The sequence below is a fragment of the Triticum dicoccoides genome, chromosome 6B, assembly GCF_002162155.2.
Source record: "Triticum dicoccoides isolate Atlit2015 ecotype Zavitan chromosome 6B, WEW_v2.0, whole genome shotgun sequence".
Classification (NCBI taxonomy): domain Eukaryota; kingdom Viridiplantae; phylum Streptophyta; class Magnoliopsida; order Poales; family Poaceae; genus Triticum; species Triticum dicoccoides.
The window spans coordinates 47555014-47578006 of NC_041391.1; positions in this window are offsets into that span (position 1 = coordinate 47555014).

Sequence of the window (22993 nt, forward strand, 5' to 3'; positions counted from 1 at the left end):
CACTCAAGGACTATATCAACTCAATTTTAATTGAAATCAACTAAATTTGGTGGCAAATTGATTGACAAATCTGAAGATGCGTGCCTAAATCCTGAGTTTTATTTTGAAACACTTCTCCATGTATGTGCAGCGCCTATTGTAATTGTCAAGTGTGAATTCTGTACATGAGGTGTGTTGTTCTCCTTCTTGTAGTAATTTCTACTAGTCTGGTTGTTACGTGCAGTGCATTTGCCATGTGTATGTGACGCGCACAACACATTGCGTGTATTGAGGATGAAATGGTCAGAGTATGGCTTTTTCAATTTAACTTCCATTTTTGGTGTTGAGCTGTTGATAAATTAGTGTTGGTACCATGATGCTTGAACTGTTATTTTCTTTTGGTAAATGAACTGCTGCTTTGGTGCATAGATGTATCTTCACGAGTCACAAAACTCTTGACATGTAGGCGACTGGAGCGCACCAGAAGCATTGACGGCGACTCTGTCCACGGTGCCACCCTCTGCTAGAGCGGTGCGTCCCCTCTAAGTTTTGGATTTGGATTGTTTCTGTGAACTCTAGCCATGCTCACTTGTAAATCTGGTTTGATGTTTAATCGTGACTTATGATAATCTGGTTTCATCGTTCCTATGAACTCTAGACATGAATCTGTTTGATCGCTCCTGTATAACTTGACATGAATCTGTTATGCCCTTGATGTTTTACATAGTTTGTTCTCGCAGACCTGATGAAGCCATGATGCTTACCTCGCTGGAGTGGTGGGGAGGGGTGGGTCTATTACTGTGCAACACTTGAATTCTTAGCACTGGCTAAGCATCATATATTTGTACTAATTTATGTGCTTTCTGCTGTCTGAGAATATAAAAGAGCTCAAGTGCTTCAGTTGTCATTGCTGTCTGTTGTTTGATTTGTCAAACCCCAAGTTCAATTTCACTAGGAATACAGTTGCTCTTGTCAACGTGCAAGCCGTCCACTAATGTGAAATCTGCAAATATTTTACCATCCCTTACTAATCACCCATTTAATGGTTTAACATAGTGCATACATATACTGTAAAATGCTTACATTTTCAGTCTTGAACTTTGGCTAAGATTAATATATTAGTATTAGCAAAAAAGTGGTCTTTGGGAATAGTATAAAATATTGGACATGCTTTCAATAGGTTCATTATGGTACCAGCCTGCACTATTTGCCAAATTGATTTGCTTGCCTGCTGCCATGAATTCCTGGTTCAGGTCTCTGCTGGCTGGTTCTTAATTACGCTCCATGATGGCAACACAACCAACTTATACCATCACAATATATTTCTATTTTTCTCTCAAGATTTAATTGATGTTGTTTCAACTTTGAACTGCTTCTATATATGGCCTATATTGCAATTGAGATTTAAAATTGTGGTTCTTCCTCTTTTACAGAAGCTCAAGTGTGAAGTGTGAAGCCGTGAAGTGTGAAGCCGTCAAGTTCTACTCAGTGAAGAGTAGAATATTGTAGAATATATTTGTTGTAAAGATTGTAATAGATTTATTTAGTGGTATATTTGATGAGTTTTATGTGTTCTTTTTGATTATGTATGTGATCTGAAAACTTGTGAAATGGAAACTTGACCAATGAGGCCACTTATGAAAATAATCTGTCAAATTTGTACATTTCTGACATGTGGGACCAATTTGAGAGATGATCATGACAAGTGGGACCCATCTTACTAGTGGGACCAGCTTGAATATATAATGGCTGAAAATAGAAAATCAATAAATAAGAAAAGGCCACGGGCCAACAATAAAAAAAGCTGCAACGTTGGGCTTGGCCCATGAAGTCGACGAAAAATTGAATGAAAAAATAATTAAAAAGGCTGAATTGTTGGGCTCGGCCCATGTAAAACACCCAATTGGACCGGGCCGATTCTAATTTTTGACCTTTTCAATTGGTCGTAGTTTTGCCATGTCAGATTGCCACGTCGGATCCGACATGGCCTGGGCAGACAGCCAGTGACCAAAATAAAAGGTAATGGGTTCAACGACCTTTTGTTTTGGTCGTAAACGTCTACGACCTTCTCACAGAGAAGGTCGCTATAGTCAGTTAACGACCGCCAGCTTTTGACCTTCTCTTTTTGCTCACAAAAATGTCGCAAATGAAAAACCATGACCTTTCAGTGACCAATAGTCAAGGTCACAAGTTAGACATATTTCTTGTAGTGGTTGGCCTTGTTCACCCCCAAAGACCTCCACCCACCAGCCACTCCCCAAAGCCACACCCCGCGGGCGCGAATCACGGCAACCACCGCCCCGCCCATGCACGTCGGTGGGACTAGGCCAGCCCGTTGGCCAGTAGGTCACATGCACCTACCAAGTCCACCCATGCACCTGGGCCCGGTAGTGTCGCCCGCGTGCGCCAGACCTAGATCGGGGCGGCCGGCACCAGCATGGGCACACCGGCCACCCCACCGTGCAGCCCTCCACATGAACGCCGTGCCTAGCAGCCATCGCTGCCAACACGCAATGCCACGTCGCCATGCCCCATGCACGTGCCGCGCTACCGCCGATATCTGATGTCCCGCGCCACCACCTTCTGACCAGGAGGGAGAGGACTTGCCGATGCTGCCCTGGCCGACCGGGCTTTTCCCGCCAGCTCACGCCAATGACGGCAGGAGATGAGGGAGGTGGGTTTGCTGCCAGTGGGGTGTGGCTCTCCTCAGACGCCCGCGGGGGCGACTAGAGGAGAGAAGGAGAGAAAGGGGGAGCTTTTCCAATCCATGAGCATCTACTCAATTGTTGCCAAAATTTAGTGCATATCTTTTTTAACGGCCAAAATTGTAAAGTTTGATCAACTTTATCAATATTTACAATACTCACATCCACCGGTTGTCACCATGTCTGAGGCTGGAGCCACCATTCATTCGGCTGTAAAGGTCCGTTCCAAGCCAAGAGCCACAACCAGCTGTAGGCTCAGCTAGATGTTGAGTGTCCGACAAACTCTACCATGAAAAGAGCATATGAGGTCACCCGTGGCAACTCACCGAGTGGAGCTGTTGGTACCAACACCACAGCTTCCACGACCAATTGCGAGAATGGTGGATGTGGCTAGGTTGCTTGATCTTAACAAGGGTGAGATATTGAAGCTCGTCCTTTTGGTTTGCTAGCTTGTTACTTGTAAATTAAGTCATTGAAACCATATACGTTGGTTGTAATTAGCAGTACATGTATAAGAAAAAAAAGATTATGACTTACGAGTTATATGTGTGCTCGCTTGACAATACTGAAAAGATCATAATAACACAACGGCCTGTTTTTTGTTTTCCACGTGGATTCTCAACAATGATATAATGAAATCATGTTGAAGAAGTGAAGAATTTATAAGGCAGGGCGGCTGAAATAGAAATGCTGATATTTCAGCTTTGCTCGTTCGTGGGTAACCCACGCATGTTTGAATGGGCTTAATTGGAGATTGCTCTCTGTAGCCAACCTTTTGGCATTAATTAGCTCGAGCTTTCAAGGCGAACTAGCATTGAACACATTGAAATAAGCAAGTGCTCCACCAACTTCACTTGCATTAATAATAGTTGTTGTGTTATATATAACACCCCAGCGTCACTAGAGTAGATATCACGTTACATCGTTTCACTTTTTTCGAAATTGTTGGGTACCACCTAGCTTAGGAACTCTTGTAGGGGCAATTACATAAACAGAAGAATATAATTTACAAGATAAGAATCAAAAGAGTGGAAAGAAGTTGTGAGAATAGGAGGCATTAGGAATATAGGTTGAGCAATAGCTTCATTTATTCCTGAATGAAGTTAAGTTAGAAGTTGCGGCTTCATCTTGCACAGAGACATGTGTTCAAACTATGCATTGGTTCCTAAAAGTGACCAGTCTATCTGGTATGGCCTTTTTACTATTATTGTAGAACATTCTGTCTTGTTTTCTGTATGGATTTGGAGATCTGAAGCCCGCTGTAGACTATCTGAGACAGTGAGCCGTGCAAAGGTTTTCATTCAATAATTTTGCCACCTCTTTTACTATCTTGCTCTAGAGATTATCCTTTGGAAGCATAGAAAAAGACATAAGGAGGAGAGCCCTCGTGACACATGTAATATAGATGATATAAGGAACTTAAGTCGCAACCTTGGAATGTCAAACCTTGGTGGAGTGCTTTGATCACAACGTGCCTCAAACACTACCACGGTACCTGAGCCATACTTAGTCTTCTATACCCCACTTAACAACACGTCGGTAGCATCAGTTTAGCACATCAAATATGTGATGATGATATAAACAAACCAATAAGTGAATATGGTAGAGCCATCTCTTTCGAGAGGTCAAGGATAAAACAAAGTTGATGAACTTAACATGAAGCAGGTCTAATTTGTCTTACTGTCTGGTACTCGGGAAATAGATGTGTGTATCTTATGTTGCAGAGGCCGGGTACTCCCGTTTATAGAAAAAAAATCTAAGTCTGGTGTGCTAGCTTAACCGCACCACACATAGTGTATGCGTAGAAAGAAAGACTATAAGCAGGTCGTTTTATGCTTCATTTTTCCTCTTAAGGGCCCCGGGAAGATTGATGAATTTCTGGACTAGGCGACTAGCTGTTGTTGCTAAACTTGGTGACCGATTTCCATATTTTCCTCTTGTTTTCTTGATTGTTTTACCCTCACTCACGTAACACCCGCCACTTGTTCGACGACCTGCCCAAAGAGCAACACCGGCACGTGTTGTCCCTTCTGCCTCCGGATCATGCCATGCAGACCTGCATGCTAGACACCTAGTGGTGTGACCATTGGAGGCGGACCACTGACCAGCTGCTCTTCTTCGACGAGTTGAGTTTCATGAGCTGCCAGCATTTGAAACAGCTGGTTAAGCTCTTCATCCAGCTCCGAGGGAACTCATTTCTCGAACAAGTTTGAGATCAGTGCATGTGTTGATGGTGAGGAGGAGTGCACAAATGGATTTGGAAACTGCCGCAAAATGCGACTGGTCTTTGGGCGGACCTCCTCCGAGCCAAGTATTTTCGGAATTGGTGCATCTTCAAGGCAACCTCTCGGGGCTCGCCTTTTTGGAATGGGCTCCAAAAGGTCAAGCTGGCTTTTGCTTTGGGAGCAAAACTCGAAGTGCATGACAGGCATTCGATCAAGTTTTGGTTTGATTCTTGGGCCGACTATGACCCTCTCTGGACGGACTACCAGTACGACCTATACACCTTAGTAGTAGAACTGAACGCTACTGTAGTAGAGGTGCTCAGACCGTCTCCCCCGGTCATTCCTTTCCGCCGGGACCTGAGTGCTCCAGAACGGGTTACTTGGGAACAACTGCTGCAGAAACTGGCTCCGTTTGCCTTCTGCAGGCCCGAACTCGGTATCTTGGCATGTTAACCAGTTAGGGCTGTTTTCGGTCAAGTCATTGTATGCAACTCTTACCAAGGGGCCTGCCCTGGATATCGCGCGGCTTATGGAAAGCGCGCATTCCTCTATAAGTAAATGTGTTTTTGTGGCAAATGTTCGCCGACAAACTGCCCACTTCGGTCAACATTGCAAAATGCAATGGGCCATCCGTTGGGTTCTATGCGCTTTGTGCGGCGCCGGAAGACGCCAATCATGTTTTTTTTCAATTGCGACCTTGCTCGTTTCGCCTGGAGTGTCGTGAGAGAGGTCGCTGGGGTCAGTTGGGATCCCTGGTCATGTGCCGATCTACTTTCATGTCTTTCTCCCGTTTCATGGCAGTGTAAGGCGCGTGTTTTGCTCTGGGCTCTTTATTGAGGATGTTTTCCCTTCACACTATTTTCAAATGTACCCATTTCATGCAGCAGTGGAGGCCTTTGGGAAGGCGGCATGACGCTGATCTGTTTCAGCAAGCTATGCTAGGATTTCGTCACGTCTACAACTTGATAAGGGAGCCTCAAGTTGTTTCTTAGGGAAGGTGACGTCTTTTGGGTTGAGCCTACATGCTCTGTTTGGGCCTTTGCTCATGCGATGGATTTCCTTTTTGGTCCGAGAACTTGGTGTGTCTTGTGTCTGGACCTTGTGGCTGTGTTGATCTATGTGTTTTAACTCTGCCTATGTGAGGGCTTTATCAATTTAAAGCTGGACGCCTCCGGCGTCTTTGTTCTGAAAAAAAGGAAGAGTGCACATACACAAACGCCATCATGTTGATCGAGTATGCTCTCAGGTGCCAAGCTAATGATTTCCGAGCCAGTGATGGTAACATTGTGGAACCACCAACACTCAATGCGCCTCTCATCTCTCAGCACGTGAAGACCATAGACCTTTACCATGTTTACCTACAAAGCCCCACTTTGAATTTCTCGCGCTGCCCGGCATTTAGAAGACCTAAAGATACGACATTGCCACATTGATGGACGCATGATATCTTCCAAATCACTTTAGTGTTTGCGCATCACCGAATTTTGTATCTTCTCTTTGAAGTTCCTCATTCAGATTTCTGCGTTGGGTCTTATCTCGCTGGAATTTGATGATTTTACATCGAAAGAAAAGTACAATGCCAAATAAGTCGCTGACACAACATCAAAAATGGCACTGCCTGAAAGATAAAACATAACCTAAACAACAACAAAAACGAACTAATGATTCTTGGCACAACGGTGAACGACCTAGACATAATACTATAAACCCAAGCAAGAACAAGCAGGGGCCACCCACATGCATGAAAGCATTTGCCATACACCCAAGGAGTTGCAATATCTCAGAAAGCGTAAGCCCTCCATATTGGCATCAACCCACCAACCCAAACTAAAGCCACTTGCACAAGCATGGGTGCCAGAACGAAGAAGTATGTAAAATTATGTTGAGCATTGCTCCAGCGCAGGGGCGAAGATAACCATAGGAATGCCACACAGCCCACCAAGCACTCGCGCCATCATGTACACGATCTAGCCATCCAGAGAAGGGGAATGATGATCCAGAGGGCAGAGATCAACCTAGTAAATGCTGTGGGGTTGATTCGCCTTGCCTAGCAAATGATAATCCAGAGAAGGGGAATGGTGATCCAGAGAAGGGGAATGATGATCCAAAGAAGGGGAATGATGATCCAGAGAATGCTGAGGGGACCTGATTGGAAGTCCTGTCTAGGGCGACGCCCTTGCCTAGCAAATGATGTGGGGTTGGCCCACTGCCGAGGATCCGGGCGGCCGCCTGAAGAGATTAGCCAAGCCGTCGGATTGGAAAGAGGAAGATCCATCGATCGGTCCAATTTGGGCAGAAGGGAGATAGCGAGCGACGACCCCTAGGAGGCCTAGCGCCATCAAACAGAACCAAGCTCCAGCCTCCAACCAGCCCAGCATATGCCAACACAAAAATCCGGCCCAAAATGGGGGCCCCAAAAATTTGGGGGCCCTGTGCGGGCGCACAGCTCGAACAGGCCCATAGACGGCTTTGGTGGTATGGCGCAGAAGCCAATGTTCGGTAAGAGGGCTGTGCATGTCCGAAAATAACAACCAGCCCCAACCAACTGCAGAAGGACAAGGTGACTGGAGGAGGGCATGCCAGATCACAACTGAGGGGTAGGAGGAGTGCCAGCTCCGATGGTGGGAGCCAGAACATGGCCGAGGATGACCAAGGAAGGGGTGTGGAGCACCGTACACTACGATGAGGCGACCGACTAGTAGCGACCGTGGTTGACCAGTGGGTGATGGAGCTTCATATCCAATGGCAGGCATGCCGGATCAGGCCAAGAAATGACCAAATCTTCAGTTGAAGAACCACAAAGACCAAGGCATCTAGACTGCGGTGGCCTGGGATGGGATGATCAAGGGAAGCGGGACTGTTAGACAACTCGGGGAAGGATATGGTGAGCATCATACCATGACAATATCGATCGCCACCAGCCACCAGCAAAGGAGGGGATGATAATTAGTTCTTGGAAACTGTATATGCTGGTTGTAATTAGCAGTACATGTACAAGAAAAAATGAATTATGATTACGAGTTATATGTGTGCTTCACTTGACAATACCGATAAGATCCTACTAACACAAGAGTTTGTTTCTTGATTTCCATATGGATTTGGGACGATGTTATAACGAAACCATGTTCAAAGAGTGAAGACTCGAGGAGGCAAAGTAACTGAAATAGAAATGCTGACATGTTTTTCTAGTTCAACGGTAACCCTCACTAGTTTGAAGTTTGAACAACTGACTGTGGTATAAATTACTCAGCATAGACAACCTTTTAACGTTAGCTCAAGCATTCAAGGCGAACTAGCTGGCGCAATTTAACAAGCGTGTCGTAGCTCAATGGCATTGAACACATGAAAAAAAAGTGCTCCACCGATTCACTTGCATTAACAATACTTTTGCCTTATAAATAAGGCTACAACTTCACCAGAGTAGATATCACGTTACATTGTTTCACTTTGTTCCAGCTTATTTTGTAGCAGCTAGTTTAGTACTCCCATTCACATAAAACAAAGGAGTTGAAAAAACATGTGGGGATGGGAGGCGTCAGTAACATGCGCAAGATCAAGCAACTATGGCCCCTTCACGTTTCTTGCGATTGGCCATGCCGGCAGTGGTGCTTGTGGCAGTGCCTCTACTTGGCAACTCGTCACCAGTGACCCCGTAAGCTCCGTCTTCAATCTGCTCGTTCACGATGGAGTTTCTCGGACTCTGCCCACCCAGCTGAGCCTGCAGTTAGTTGCATCTCTTGCCGTTGAAGAGAATCGCATTGTCGAATGGCATCTGCGGCCTGCGACATGGCCACGCCTGGTGGTTGTGTGTACGATAAATATTGATAAACATAAAATTAATATAGGGTTTGTTCCGATTGGCTTGCCAAGGATGTATAGTTTGGCTTTGCAAGGATGTAGTACATGACTTGCCAAGGCTGTAGTACAAAGTAAAAGTAAGGAAAGTAATCGAGTGATTGGTTGTCCAGCTTCAAGAATAATATAGAGGTTTGTTCGATTCTCGTTAGTGTGCGTCAAACTTTGGGACATAGGGTTGACGGGGTATGGGTTTGAAAATAGAAAAAGCTAATATTACCTTTCACAAATGGGATGTGGTCTAGCGTAAAGGAAAATGACTAAAAAGACATAGGCATGCCAAATTGGTGTTCAATTTAAACCAATAATACACTACTAGGAAAAGGGCTATAGATGATATGGCCACTAATGGCGCACCAGACATGTGGTGTGCCACTACTATATAGTAGTGGTGCACCATGTGTTGGTGCGCCATTAGTGTGGACACACGGTGCGTCACTAATAACAATTTTTTTTTCCAAAAATACTAATGGCACACGACGGCACAGTGCGTCATTACTAGTTAGTAATGGCGCACCAGCAACACAGTGCGCCACTAGTAATAATTTTTTTTCAAAAATACTAATGATGCACCAGGTAAGAGTGCGCCATTACTAGTTTTAACTAGTAATGGCGCACCAGCCACACAGTGCGTCACTACTATATATATTTGCAAAACTACTAATGGCGCACCATCAGCTAGTGCGCCATTAGTAAGCAGGGTTACTAATGACGCATTTGTACATGGTGCGCCATTAATAACCTGGGACCAGCTAGATATTTTAGACAGCCACACCTACCCACTCACTTTCCTCACTTCATTCTCTCCACCTCCTCCTCCAAGCTTGTCTCGGCTGCCTCCTCCTCCTCACCTCATTTGCACCATAAATTCATCCAAATTAAGTGGTTAAATTACCTTTTTTTGATAGGTAAGTAAGGGGAAAGCTATCTTTATGTTGTAGATCTACTTTTTTTCTCCCTCCAATAACGTGCACATGCACTTTTTATGGCCTAGCTAGATCTATGTATGTTTGTGGTGTTGCATATGTTTGTGGTGTTGCATATATGTTTGTGTTTGCAGGTACCGGTATTTGAAATGCGATAGTTGCCAATATTTTGCCGGAATGTTGATTCATTTCAGTTTCGGCGAGAATTTTGGCACTATGCATTCTTTTTGGTCCTATTTTTAGGCAAAGTCATGCCAAATTTTTTCTTGGTTCTAAAATATCGTTTTCTCTACCCCGCAGGCGACTATGGTCCGCACGATGACCGAAGGCATCGTGAATAGGTTTTTGAGCTCCGCGAAGGCCGAGATGCTTCAAAAGAACGAGACGGAGATAAGATGTCCGTGTCGAAGATGCAAGCTGAAGAGCCTTATTGCGGACCCGGATTCCGGGCAGATGCTGGACCACCTGCTCGTGCGTGGTTTCATGGATGGCTATCGGTGTCAAGGTGATGAAGATGACTATGAATTCGTCCATGGGGGCCGGGCAAGAAATGAGGAAGGGCAGCAAGACAACCACCACGGCTCGGGCGGGCGAGAAGACAAAGAATCTCCAGGACATGATCACGACGGTGATACTATACACAGTCATCATGTAGAAGATGCAGGACATGATGATGAGGAAGATCAAGATGAAGGGCATGATCATGAAGATGAGGATGCCGGAGCAGACGACAATGGACCATCGATGGGCTGGGTGCTCTACCCAAACCCACCCATCCCCGGCCGGCCTTATCCTACCATTAGCCATAGAACTGATCCTTCTCAGGAAGGGGAAATCCATGGAATCTAACTGAGTGGCGGTCGCTACCGCTCTGCATGGCGTCGGCGCCATCTGACCCCAACGCCTCTATTGCCTCACCTATGCCACACAAGCCCCACCACGCACCACCTCCACATGACCATCACCACCATTCCGAAGAGAGACATTCGTTTGGGCCAAGATCTCTCCATGAGTGAGCTCTAAAAACTTTTTTACCATAATATTCATTGTGTTTCAGTTCATGAACATGATAGCACATTCTTGGCTTTCTTCTCGTCCACAAGCCTATCCGCCTCGAGTGCAAGCCTACGCTCCTCCGCCTCCAACTTTCTCTCTTAGGCTACCAACTTTGACCTCCATTTCTTCTCCTCCAACAACTTGAGCTCATTCAGTCTAGCCGCCTTCTCTTCTTTGCATTGGTCACCAAGGTTTTCTTGGTCTCAATCATGGCCACAAGCTCTTCTTTGTAGGTGTCACCGAAGGCTCCTCTCCTCGTCATCATCCTCGACGGGTATGCTTAACCTTGTTCTCTTTGGTGTGGTCTCGGAGTTCCTCCTAATCCACTTCTCATTTTGGCTAAGTTCGTTGTACCAATGCTACAATGTGAGGGGCTTGTGACCTTACTTCTTGTTGAGTTGTTGAAAAGGTCTTGGATGATAGGCCCATAGTCCGAGATTTGCACACCACTCGGTGGCACATGATTGACTTGATCAATAAACCGGACTATCAGTTGCATCGTTCTTGGATTGTACCCCAACGATGCCCAAGAGAGCCTTGGGTGCGGCTTGATCTCACTTCCATGGTGTTCTTGTAGTACTCTGCAATCCTACCCCAAAGCCGGTCCATTGATTGATCCATTTCAACCGATCCATCAAATGATAGGTTCATCCAAGTGTGACACGAAGCAATGTCTTCATCTTGGCAAAAGTTGTGAGTTCTTAATCTTGATGGTGACTTCATGACTGATGATGCCTCCATGGGATCATCAACCTCTTCAGCCTCCTCTGCTCCACTTCGGCATAATCTTCCTCACGCTCTTCTTTTCGATCAAACACCGAGTATAGTTGAGATCTTCAAGGACAAGCACATGTGACTCCTTCAAAGACGACAAGGAAGCCATCATCATCAACAACAACAACAACAACAACAACAACAACAACAACAACAACAACAACAACAACAACAACAACAACAACAACAAGAAGTTCACCACCCTACGATGGCAAGAAATCACCAAACAATGCACCGGCCAAAATTGAAACACATTTTTTATATCTTGAAGGCATTTTATCGAATACATGGCGGCCACGACCCTTGGTGACGGCAATGAAGGATGGACGCAGCGGACAAGCGGGCGTAGGGGTAGCCGGCGTCGGCTTCCTTCCCCGCCTGCCGGCTGTTGGAGCAGTGGGAGGGCAACCTCCGTCGTCGTAGATACAGCAGCCTCGCCACCAACCTTGCTGTCAGCGGTGGTTGTCGATGTAGTGGACTGGAGGAGGTTTTTGGTGCCTAACCTCTTCCTTGGTATGAGCGATGGCGTCGCGTGGGCCACACTGGCCTATGGGTTGGTGGAAGGGTCTTACCTCTCCATTCTGGCCGGAATCAGGGGCATCGGTGGTGGCGGCGACAAATATGGGCGGCGACGGCGGGGGTGGTTGCCGCTCGAGCGGGAGAATGGGGTCCCGAAAGTTTTACAATGCGCATCCGGGCGAGTATATTTGAGACTTGGCCTCACTTTTTGGGCCGAGGAGGGTAAGTTATCCTCCTCCAGCCCGTTTGGGAGTTAGGTTAGGTCCGGTTAGCTGCCTATTTTCCTCCTCTAAAGATTTTTAGGGGATCGGTTAGAGATACCCTTAATTATCACTTTTTATCCCCTACGTCCAAAGTTTCCAACATCCGATGGAATTTTTGCTAGTTCAGAAAAAAATGGATTTTTCCTGGAAGTTTAGTCATTTTCAGATAGTGGGTTCGGCACTCAGGGAATCACACCAAGAGTCGTACTACTGGGGTAGACACCTGGTCTCGTAACTAACTCTTCGTGTGACTAATTAGTTCCACCGTGAGATCATCATTGCCATCGGACAATCGACACCGCCGAACTAAGCACCCAAGTTCCGGTATCCGTAGAAGTAGAAATGATAGGAGTGGCACCATGCTGCATTTCTGAACATCAATGCTGGCAGTTCGGTTGTATTTTTTCATGATAATTGGATCTTCCATTCTTCCCGCTGTCTCCTGTTCCTGCTGTTTCCTGTATCTCTTTCTTTCCTCTCTCATCCTCTCCTCATCTTTGAGTGTAGGTTTCACCTACTTGGTATACTAAGAAAGTGTTGCTAACATGTAAAAGCGAAGCGAGGTAGTTGGATTTCTTATAGTGAGGTCGGGATAGAGTGGTTTATATAATGGACAAAGCATTATTTAGATAGATGAAGGTTGGTGGACCATTCATTATTTTTACCGTGGGATGAATGCCCATGAGTTGCTTTTGATCTGATCCCAACTACTACAAAACTAAGTTTCACTAATAAAAATTATTTTTTTTACTCGTTCCTTGAACAATTGCAAGTAGATTCTGGATAACTCGAAACTAGTTTCACACATGTTGACAACCAGACCGCATGAATAAAATAAATTAGAACTTCTTTTAGAAAAAATGAAATCTTTACCTCATAATAAAGAGAATTGGGTTTCTGTCGTCCGTCATATAAATTGCCCCTGAAGTTGTCCCTATTTATCCACCATGCCACCGGTAAGTAAAGAAAACGATTCGTTTTTTTATTTAAAATCACCGTCAAATTTGGTTCATATAGGACCGTCAATACAAATACATAACAGTTGTAGGAAGCCAAAGCTGTCCGCACGGACACCAGGGTTCGATCCCCTGGTAGTTACCCTTTTTCTCCCCTTTTCTGCAATATACAGGCGGTAATGGGCCGGCCCGTACTGACGCCCCTGTTTTTCTTTTGCTTTTTTCCTTTCATATTTTTTTCTGTTTTTCTTTCTTTAAATTACTCTGGGATTGCCAAAAAAACAAAATTCAAGAAAGTTACGAGTACTGGAAAAATATATAGATACATCATAAAATGTTTGTGAATTCAGAAAACATTTGAGAAATCATAAAAAGTTCGTGATTTAAAAACAAAACTGTTCGCATATTTAAAAAATTCACGATTTAAAAAATCATAAATTAAATTTCTTGATTTTTAAAATATGATCGTGTATTCAAAACATATTTGGAAATTTGAAAACAATGTCCATGAAATTTTAGAAAATGTACACAAAAACTAAAACTGATTCTTAAGTAACGGACAAAATAAACCATCGCTTAGGCAGAGGTTTTATTAGGGGATCTGTATAGTTTGATTAGGGGATCATAAAATGTTCATGATTAAAAAAATTGTTCGCATATTATATAAAAACATGATTTAAAAAACAATGAAATAAAAAATGTTCATGATTTTTAAAAATTTAATCATATATTCAACATATATTCGGGAATTTGAAAACAATGTCCATGAAATTTTAGAAAATGTTTAGAAAAATTAAAACCGGTTCTTAAGTAACGAACAAAACAAACAATCGCTTAGGTAGAGGTTTTATTAGGGGATCTGTAGAGGTCGTTTTATGATTTTATTTAATCCCTCGCGCCTCGGGTAAAAAAAGATTTTCGTGTTCTCTACAGCGCCGAGCGCAAAAAAATTGACACATCTTGCTATGGTTAGTTTTTGTAAACTATATGGAAATGACTAAATGTTTGTTTTGCCTCCGTACACAACTATTCTCATACCAAAGTTCTACTGGTTTTGGAAAACATCGCTACGCTAGGTCAATGTGAGACACATCATGTATCAGTCTAGCTCAGGCAGCGGTCCAACAATGTAGTTTGCTCAACCAAAAAAATATTTTTCGTTGTGGCACCTTAGAAAATTAAGTCATGATGAGACCATCACATTTTCTGTTTTTGAAATGACTTTTTAAATGTCCCTTCTCATCATAACATCACTCAGACATAGTTTGTGAAATGACATATTGAAAATCCTTATCTCATCCTTGCATTTGATTTAGACTTTTTTTTATCTCTATCATATCTATATAATCTGATTGTTTTTCTCCCGTTGCAACGCACGGGCATATTTGCTAGTAAAGATATCAAATTCATAGCTAGGGAACATTCATCAAATTGAGTGGATTACAGTCTATTAACAAGTCTTAGCATGAATCCTTAAAGTTCAGTACAATAGTGCTAGCAAACAAGCAGACCCAAAGAACAATTACCACCAGTGCATACTCCTGCTCGTTACCAAGCCTTATTACAAGCATAAGCAAAGCGGTCATCATCCATCAACGGACCACATGACGACACAAAACAGCATGAAGCACAAATATGTAGCTTCATCTTCCGGCCGGGATTGGAAGAACAGTAGTTCATCATCAGCATGTTCTATGTTTGTACAAATCCGTTGATGTCCCTGACTCTGTTGTATCGTCCCAACTGACAAAGTCTGAAACCAACTTGTTCCTGAAAACCAAGAGTGATAATTTTTTCATAAGAAAATAGGCAAGCTTGGAAGTCCAGAACAACCCGTTTGCTACAGCTCCAGATTATTGGTTGAAATCAGCATCTCAAGTTCGAAAATGTGCAAGTGTAATGCGGCAGAAAAGCTACTCCCTCCGTCCCAAAATAAGTGTCGCTAGCGACACTTATTTTTGGACGGATGGAGTATTAATTAGCTATGGGCAACTAGAGGAACTAGCGACTGGATAAATTAGAAAGGGAGAGAGAGATTTCTACATACCGTCTGCTTGCTGCTTGACCGTTGGATAACTTAGTCCTCACAATAGAAATGATAATTTCCCCAAAAATTGATTCCAACACGAGGATGTCTTGGATGCATTGTTATAGCACTCCTGAAGGCAGACTCTATGCTTGTCTTGTCATATTCCTGATCACCAGCACAGCCGATTCCTGCACACAGTTCTTTAAGTGCTAACAGGTGCTCAATGCCGGCAGGTGCAAATCCATTCTTCTCTGACCCCTTGGCATTGAACATCAGCTTGAGCCTCTGGAGCTGTGGCATGGCACCAGCTTGGAAGGTCAGGTACGACATGCTGCTTAATAGGAGCTTAAAACACTTGAGAGCAGGGAATGCTCCTCTCCCAGAGATGACAATCATTTCATTCGTGGCTTTTCAGGTTTTTATATCGAGGTGAGTGAGGGCGGGCAGATCCGCAAGGATACCAACACCATCATTTAACAAGTTAACAAGTCGGCACTGCAATGTGCCGAGGTGACGGAGTTCACCCATCCAGCTAGGGACCCTAGAAAACCAGCAGCTTGGTAAGACAAATAGTCTTTCAAGGCGGTAGGGAGTTGCTGGTTCATATTACAGCGACAACAGTTAATGAATAGAGGCAGAGAGGAAATTCAGCCATTGCTTAGCCGAAGCATTATCTTCTTTGTTTCTAAACCGGAAGACCCAGAGGGAGAAATCAGCTACTATGTTACGAATTGTGATGCGGTGGGAGTGATCCTCGTTTCTGAAGACAAAGGCATTCCTCGAGTCCCAAATCTTCCATGCCACCGTCAGGGCGACTGAGGGCCAGATGTTTGGGTTGAGACCAGGGATCGTGGGGTGTTGTTGCAGATCATCCAGGGAGGTTGGAGATGGCAGTCCCAAGGAGGACCAGATCTGTGTTGCATAGGAGCAGTTGGAGATGAGATGAAGAGCATCCTCGTGTGGGTCTTGGCATCGGGGGCAAGCAGCTGATTGGGCAATGTGCTTGTGAAACATGTTGGCCTTTGTGTTCAGTCGATCACGGAGGAGAAGCCAGGCGAAGATCTTGACCTTGATTGGCACCATGGAACCCCAGATGAAGTGGTGGTGTGTATCAGTAGCGTCTTCAGCAAGAATGGAGTAGTAGGCATTCTTGGCAGAGAATGGCAGCCCGTGGGAGAGGGGCCGTTCATCCGATCTAGGTACCTGCTGAAAATCCTGCAACAGCAACAAAACACAGTCCAGCTCGCGAGCAGCAGCATTAGATAGACGGTTCCGCAGGTTCGTTAATAAGCCTTTTTGCCATATTGTAGCCACTAGAACCTTGTCATCCAAGGAGTGTGAGTGTAGGTTGGGGAAAACTTTATGGAGAGGTGACTGAATGAGCCATGTGTCTAACCAAAAGAAAGTGGAGAGACCATTGTAGGTGGTGACAAAAGAGTGGTCGATGAGCATTGGCAAGTGGTTGTTGATAGTTTTCCAGAGGAAGGAGGGCCTTGCAATTTTTGCTGTGATGCCAAGAGGATGTTGTTGGTGGTACCACTGTGTCCAAGGGACATTGGGGTTCTGTAAAAGTTTAAAGGAAAATTTCATAAGCAAGCAGCGGTTCTGAACTTCAAGATTTTTAATGCCTAGACCACCAGAATTTTTTGGTTTGCAAACATTTTTCCAAGCGACTAAATAGTTTGCCCCTGTGCAAGTAGCTTCGTTAGACTAGAAGAACGCCCTACGAATGGCGTCAAGTTTGGCTAAGATGGACTTGGGGAGACGGAAAACTGACATGAAGTACACTGTCAGTGAGTCTAAAACTGCAGTGAGCAGAGTTAGACGAGCACCGCGCGAGAGCAGACGCGCTACCCAGCCGAAGAGGAACTTTCAAAAGCTGTCAATGATTGGGTCGAAAGCTGTGGGCGGCAGTTTAGTGGGGGAGAGTGGAAGGCCTAGGTATATTAGTGGAAAGGAGGATAGCGAGCATCCAGTGGCAGTGGTGATTTTGTTTTGCAAGGATGGTTCAGTGGCGATGGTGAGGAGTGCTGTTTTTTGGAAATTGATAAGCAGGCCTGTTGCGAGGGAAAAATCGTGGAGCGTTTGTTTTAGGATTAGGGATGCTGAATCGTTGGCAGCAGCGATGATGAGAGTATCATCCGCGTATTGCAGCGTCACTGGAGGTTCAGTTGGACGTAGTAGGTGGCAAAGAACATATTGTTTGAATGCGTTTGCGATCTGTCTTTGAAGGACATCGGCAACAATGATGAACAGATATGGCAAGAATGGTTCTCCTTGTCGTAAACCGCATTGACATTGTATCCATGGCCCCGGAGTGCCATTTAGGAGAACAGCCGTTTTGCCAGTAGATAGAATTTCGTGAACCCATGAGCAAAATAATGGGGGGAAACCTCGAACTTGTAAGATTTGAAGGAGGGCAGACCAGCAGATGGAATCAAAAGCTTTTCTGAAATCTAGCTTGAAAACCATGGTCGGAGCTTTACGTGTGTGGCAGGTACTAAGGATATCGGCTGCATAAACAAAGTTCTCAGCGATATTGCCTCCATGAAGGAACCCCGTTTGATCATAGTGGATGAGCAGAGGGATTAGTGGCTTGACTCTGTTAGTGAGAAGTTTGGCGACTGCCTTTGGGGTACAGTTTTGAAGAGAGATTGGTCGAAAAGCATTGGGAGACGTTGGCGCCAGGGTTTTGGGAAGGAGAACCATGAAGGCTCGGTTAAAACGTTCAAGAGAAGCCGTTTGATCGTGGAAAGCAGAAAAGAATGGTAATATGGAGTGTTTGATATCGTGCCAGTATTTTTTGAAGAAGAAAGGTCCAAAGCCATCTGGGCCGGGGCTTGCATTTGTGTTCATGGTAAGGAAAGCCTGGTGGAATTCATCTTGTGAGAAAGGTTGTGTAAGATCGAAGAGTTGGGGGAGGGTAGAGGGGTATAGTTGGTGTAAACTGAAGTTCCAAGTGGCGTGTTTCTCAGATCCGATTAGTTGTTGAAAAAAGTTTTTTAAGATATCGGCTTTCTGTTCGTGTAGGAAAACTTCGGATGAGTTATGGATAAGCATAGGGATTTTATTTGAGCGAGAGCGCTGAGTTGCCGAGGCGTGGAAGAACCTAGAGTTCTCATCACCATCGATGGCGACTCGAATCTTCCCCCTTTGTTTCCAAAAAGCGATCTTTTGTTTGATAGCACATTGTAGCACATTAGATAGGACTAGCCTTAGTTTTTGCTCGAGGGGAGATAGAGGAGCGAATTCTTCGTTGAGGTCGAGGGCCTGGATAGCGATTTTGCAGTTGTTTTCCCGTTGGTAGATGGGCCGGAGCGTCTTGGCCCATGATTTTAGGGCCGATCGTGTTTTTTTGATATTGTGGGCGAGGGAAGCAGCTGGATCAGTGGGTGGGCCGTGTCCGTTGGGCTGCCAGCAGGCCCGCACAGTGTTGATACAGGCCTGGAATGAGGTCCAGAAACGTTCAAATCTAAAAAGGCGGGAAGAAGGGACTGCAGTGGATATAGTAACTAGAAGAGGAACATGATCGGAGACAAATCTGGTAAGAGAGGTTAGGTGTGTGTTTGGAAATAGAGCATCCCAAGGAAGGTTGACGAGTACTCTATCTAAGCGTATCAGCGTGGGCGATAATTGTTTGTTTGACCAGGTGAACTGTCTGTCCAAGAGCTGTATTTCTCATAGAGCAAGGTGATCAATTGTGTCATTGAAGGCATCGGCTTCCGATCGTCTGAAATTGTTGTTGTTCCGCTCATTAGGGAATCTTGTAAGGTTAAAGTCACCAATGAGGAGCCAGGGAGATGTGGTTGGTGGCTCAATTTGCTTAAGTTCATCTAGGAATTCAAGTTTTAGTGCACGTTGAGAGGGGGCGTATACATTAGTAACGAAGATGTGATGCGGCGAGGCAAGGCATGATAGTTAAGGTAGTAGTGAAGCGTTTATTGTGTTGACAGTTAAGGAGCGAGAAGCAGCGAGAGTTAGTTGCAGATAAGATTCCACCGGCAGATCCGATCGCATCTAGGTGGTTATTAGAATCGAGGAAGTGTGGCAAGATGGATCGTAGTATAATGGAATCAGGTTTTTGTAATTTTGTTTCTTGTAGCAGAGCGATTGAGGGCCTCAGTTGTTTTATTTCGGAGAACACATTAGCACCCTTATCATTGTCACCTAAACCACGCACGTTCCAGGATACGGTAGAGAACGTCTCGTTTTTCATAATGGAAAGATAAGTTGACACCTTACATGGGGACAGATACCCAAAAGCCAAGCATGGCAGTTCCTGGTGCAGATCGATACACTGACAGAATAAGTAGTGAGCAGCATTACAACTATCGTACGACTAAGATAACAGGGACTTAGTGGTGCGAAGCACCGGATACAAGGCCAGCACGGGCTGCTCCACGTGTGGCCGAGGATGAGGTAGAGCATCATGGAGATCCGGAGACACCGGAGCCCGGGGCGATGTCGCCGACCATCTCAGGCGGAGCGCCACAGGCATCAGCAACAGTAGCCAGCTCCTCAGGCGAAGCCGGGCCGTGAACGGAGCCGTCGATGAGCCCCGTCTCATCGCAGAGACGGGCATGGATGAGAGCGTCTGAGAGGTCCTTGGATGCCGCAGACAGGTCGAGCTTCTTGGCCTTGGAGCGCATGGCCTTGGCAGTCATGGTGGAGTAGATAGGAGGGTCGAGCTCAGCCAGGCGAGCGCTGCGCCTGGCCTTGATGCCAGAGTCAACAACCATCTTTGCGCGCCTGCTGATACGCCTGGCAAGGCACTCATGAGGAGGCTCTGGAGGCAGATCCAGGGGTTGATCAGCAGGAATCGCCACTGAGAGAGGCGTCGTTGGTGCAGGCGGGGAAGGTGGAGGTGACAGATCATGTGGTTGAGGAGGTGGTGAAGGAGGAGCAGGCAGTGAGAGGATGGGGCGAGAGAGGCGTGCGCGTGCGTGCGAAAGGGCAGGCGAGGGCAAGCGAGCCGGAGGATTCCATGGAGCATGGACCAACATCGCGACCGGCATGCCATCCGCCATGACAGCAAGGATCGGGATGCCATCGAGAGGCAGATCCGCCGATGGAGAAGGTGGAGGGCCCTGTGGAGACTCCGGGGTGCAAGCGAAGGGTGACATGGCGGTGGCAATGTTGCGGATGCGGGAGATAGTGGTGGGAGACAAGGTGGGGTTGGAGACTTGGGAGGCACTGTCACTGCTCCCCGAGGAGAAAGGAGAGGCTCCAGAGCCATGGCGGAAGAGCGCGCGGCTCTCCAACGTGACAACAACGACATCGTTGTCAGGCAGGCGAACCATGAGGCAGGACGGGAGGACAAAGTTGCGAGTGACCATGACAAGGGCACGGATGCTGGAGTGGTCACCCTGGAAGCAGTGCTGGTCGGCAGAGACGAAGTCGCCAAGGTGGGAGAAGAAGTACTCTGCCCCCTCAGGGTGCCAGAGCTCGTCAGGATAGTCGAAAGCTTCGATTCCGGCCATGTGGATGAAGATGGCGGTGGATCTGTTGTCAGCATGCTCAGGTCTTTCGAAGAAGAGGGTGTTGCCCTCGTGGTGGATGGGGCCGTGCCCCGTGGCCGCGAGGCGCTCCTCTGCGTTAGCAAAGGAGAGGCGAGCGGCGCCTCGTGCGGAGGAGGTGAGGCCAAAGGAGACGTTGTTGCGGTGGCGTGCGAGTGCTTGGCGTATGAACCGGAATGGGTTGTGCATAGGGTTGGCGAGGTGGACGTAAGCTAGGTTGTCAACCTGGCGAACCAGGCAGGTTGGAGGGACGAGGAGGGGGATGCGTGGCTCCGGGGGAGAGAAGCATGAAGCCGCCGTGGGTGCAGTGATCGGGGAGGGTGGTGAAGGAGTGGCGAAGGATGGCGCAGGCGGCGACGATGAGGAGGTGTGAGGACCGAAAATGACCGGAAGGCGGAACGGCGGCAGATCAGTGGTGAGGGTGCAGTGGGAGCCGAACCAGATCGGAGCTCCGTCCGAGCGCCTGGAGCCCGCGGATGAGTCGGAAGCGGTGTGCGTACCCGTCGTGTGCGCCATAGGGCTGCAAGGCGGACGCACAAAAGCAGGGTTAGAGGTGGCACTCGGGGAGGGGGGCATAGCAGGGAAGAAAGGGAGGAAACGATCTTTGCACCTGAAACTCCGGTGGCAGGAGCGCTAGCAGCGGGAGCAGCGGACAGGGTCTCGGCAGTCTTCAACGATGTGGTCAGAAGCAAGGCAGCGGAAGCACGTTAGTTTTTTCTTGCGAGAGTAGTGATGGTGGATGTGTTTGGGGGTAGGCATCGGAGAAGGGCGTGATTTATAGGCTAGGGCAGTCGCTGGGGTGGGAGGAGGAGATGCATGGACCCGAGGCGAGGGACTGAGCAAAACCTCCCGGTAGCTGCGCGGGACCTGCAGCGGCGTGTGGACCGAAGAGCTCGCGAGGGCAGCAGCAGTGGCAGAGGCTTGTGCTCGGTTAATGGCGGTCTCGGGATGGAGCTGAGGGGACGGGGCGGCGAGTAGGCTGGCGGAGGTAGGGGAGGCAGGCGTTGTAGTAGGCGTGATGATAGCCGCATGCGTGTGCATGCAGGCGTTGGATATGTCATGTGGTGCGGAAGGACTGGTTGGGGCTTGCGGTCCCACCGATTCAGTGGCGGTGGGGTTAGAATTTTGGTGCGAATTGGCAACTGGTGAGGCGGGCAGGGCGCACAGCCGACCGGAGGGCGGCTGTGGCGACTGGGGTGGGGCCGATTGCGCAGTGGGATGTGATGGGGGGCGGTGGCGTGCGACGTTCGAAGCCGTATCGATAGAAAAACCTTATTGATCGATGGAAAGCGCAGCGCCTCCGTCGCGTTGGTCTTGTATTCTATCTAAAGCTGGGATGCAGCAAGACGTGACCGGAGAGGCCGCGGTGGATGGGGTGAACACGTGTCCATTGTCATCGATTGCGTTGTGGTCAACCGAGGCGTGGCCAGGGGAATCTGCGCTAGGAACAGTGTGCTGAATCTCTGTGGACAGGTGAGGGAGATCTTGCGCGAGTATTTTAGACGATGGTGGCAGTCCAAGCAAGGACGTGGGGTGGTTAGGCAGGATGGGGTCGTTTGAGTCAAGCGAATCCGGTTCAAACGTGACAGGCAGCGGTACCGATCGCACTGTGTGTGATGCTTGGTCAAAGGAGTCAAACAGGCGCAGTTCAAAATTTGAAAATTGAACGGGAGTAGAGCGAAGAACTTCTGATCTAACATTGACCGAGTACACATGTACCAGGTACAAGTTGGGTGCAAGTGTTGCAGCGTGAAAAACACATTTGAATGAAAACTGGTGGTCTAATGTATTGTTAATCAAGGTTTCATTTGCGCATACTGACTTAGAGCAGAAGACTATCCATATAGGTGTAGTGGGTTTATGAGTTAAGCATGTGGTGGGCGTGGTGACAAGGCAGTGGTACGTAGAGAAAATGAGCTTATTAAACGAAATCCCAGGTCGGAACAGTCGTACCTTTGGCTGTGATCGTGGTGGATCGAGCACTGTTGGAGCTGTGGGAGAAACAGTTGGTGCCCGACCGTTAGCGGCGGTGGGACCCAGCTGCATGGGCAGCATGCACGGTGGGGAGGGGGGGGGGATGTTGACGATGATGCGAGGCGGCGTCGCCGCCTGCATGGGTGGCACCGACGTTCGATTCGCCGGCAGGTCCAGCGCACCCAAGGGTGCGACGGTGATGGTGGCGAACAAGCG